We start from the raw sequence: 2,652 nt of genomic DNA on the forward strand, positions 1-2,652 counted from the left end.
GCATGTGTAATTGATTTCAAGGGTAATTGGGATGATCACTTGCGTTTGATTGAATTTGCGTATAATAATAGCTATCACTCAAGTATTGGTATTGCTCCATTTGAGGCTATATATGGTAGGAATGTAGATCTTCTATAGGTTGGTTTGAAGTGGGTGAAGTCGCTTTGATAGGTTCTGAGCTAGTCCATGAGGCTACGGAGGAAGTTCGGCTCATTAGAGAAAGGTTGAAAATGGCTCATAGTCAACAAAATTCCTATGCCGATATTAGAAGAAGGGATCTTGAGTTTGTTGCAGATGATTGAGTCTACTAAAAAATTTCACCCATGAAGGGTGTAAAAAGATTTGGGAAGAAAGGGAAGCTTGCTTATGAACTCGATTTGCCTAATGATTTGGCATCGGTGCATCTAGTTTTCCATGTATCTTTATTGAAGAAATGTGTGGGAGATCCGAAATCCATAGTTCCCTTAGAAGGTTTGGGATTTAAGGAGAATCTTTCTTATGAGGAAGTTTCGGTTGAGATTTTAGACCAGCAAGTTAAAAGATTGAGAAACAAAGAAGTTGTTTTCGTCAAGTTTCTATAAAGAAATCAGTTAGTTGAGGGTGCTACTTGGGAGGCCGAAGTTGATATGATGTCCCGCTATCCTCATGTCTTTCCTTCTGTCCCTACTCTAGCTTGATGTATTTAGTTTCTCATGGTTTACTCTTTTGGTGTCATGTGTCTTAGATATTCCCATGATTTCCTCATTTATACATGTTTATGAAAAACTTAAATTTTGAGAAATTGAGTTAACTTGATTGATTTCTTCATGTTTATGTGCATTTGAGTATGAGTTGCATATAGACTGAAATGATGTTTTGAACATGCTTTAACTTGAAGTTGGATATGTTCATTTAAGTGACTGCATTCATGTTGGGTTGTTAGGTTAATTTCCTACCCTCCTTATGATGTCTTGAATCTCATTCGAGGACTAATCTTCCCAAGGAGGAGATAATGTAACACCTCGGATTTGAAAAAAAAAGGAAAATTACAACTTTTCTCGAGTTGGTGCCAGTACCAACGGAGCCACCAACGGTCCATGTACTGGCATACGAACAATAAGTGGGGTCATGGGTAGCAAGCCCAAGCTTCCTCAGAATGTCAAAATCCCAGTACTTTTATACGGTTCACGGGACGATCCGTCATCCAGTGCACGAGTCGTAGGTAGGTCTCGTAGGTGAGTCCCATACTTAGAGAAAATTTAGGATAAAAAGTTGGGACCCACGACCGTCGGTTACGGTCCGTAGGTGGATCCATGGACCGTACATGGGTCCCGTCCAAAGATGGTGGTCTTTGAACACACCAACGGCCAACCAAGACGGTCTGTGGTAGGACCTACAGACCGTTGGTTAGGGTTCGACAGTTCTTTTAAAGGGGCTTTTAGGTATTTTCCTAATTATTCTAACCCAACACTATGTCATTTTACCTCCTATTATAGACCTTATATTAACGTTTTAACCCCTCCTCCCCCCCCCAAAAAACAATTCCCAATTGAACTCATTCTTCTAAATTCTCAAAGTTGATCAAAATTCTTCTCCAAATATTTCTCTCTCTAAAAGTTTGAAGAAGAAGGCTAGGGTTTCAAGGTCAAGCCTCCAAATTCACCATTGATTGTAAGCTCTTGGCGTTAAGGTATGATAGTATTCACTTATGGAGTCCTTTCCTCCATAGGGTTCCTACACTCTTCAATTTTGCAAGGTAGAATCTTAAATTGAAGTTAGGGATTTTACTCAAAATCATGGGTGTTTTTCAATTATGATCTAATTGATTGTTTTATGTTTTTTTATGCATGAATTGAAGCAATTGCATGTTTCTAAGTTAAATCCCCAAGAACCCATGTGAAGTCCATATTTTCTAGAATTGATCGTATGATGAAGCTTTAGAATGATGAAATAAGAGTTTATGAATATATTCATGTTCTTTATGAAATTGATGTAAATGTTTTAAGGATGCTTTGAGAATGAAGTATCAATGTGATTGTTGTTGTTGTGAAAGGATTTCCTCACATAAAGTATTCATAGGGTTGAAATGTTTTCTCACATCAGATGAATAAACATTTAAGGAGCTATTCTAATAAAAATTAGCTTGGATTTTTTATTTGATGTGCCCTTCCTTAGATAATGAGGCAAACGGCAATTACCCATGTCCTCCAATGATAAGACAAGTGGAGAATACCAATGTCTTATGAATATTAAGATAAGATAAGGCTAATAACAATTATGTGGTATTTATGCTTAGCACCAAGTGGACAAGTGGCGATTACATATGTCCCATAAACTATCTGCCACCATAGGTTTGTCTAGATAGACATTAGCAAGTGGATCCACGTAAGCTAGAAGTTCATGGTTCTTACCTTGGAAAGTAAGAACACCTCTTTTCGGTGTGGGATAGACATCAGATTCCATGTTATAGCTCACATGGTCTCTATGTTGGTTAAAGATAAATCACCCATAATAATGAACTAAGGTTACTTATAGAAGTATCTCACATGTATTTTAAGATAATTTCTACTTGCATTGACCATGATCACTATTATGTTCCTAACCTCTTATCTTATGTTTTTATCTTAGTCCTTACATGACATGAAAAGCCCTTTTTATATGATTTTCATATCT

This window comes from Solanum tuberosum, unplaced genomic scaffold, assembly GCF_000226075.1.
Source record: "Solanum tuberosum cultivar DM 1-3 516 R44 unplaced genomic scaffold, SolTub_3.0 scf00108, whole genome shotgun sequence".
In the NCBI taxonomy this organism is placed as follows: Eukaryota; Viridiplantae; Streptophyta; class Magnoliopsida; order Solanales; family Solanaceae; genus Solanum; species Solanum tuberosum.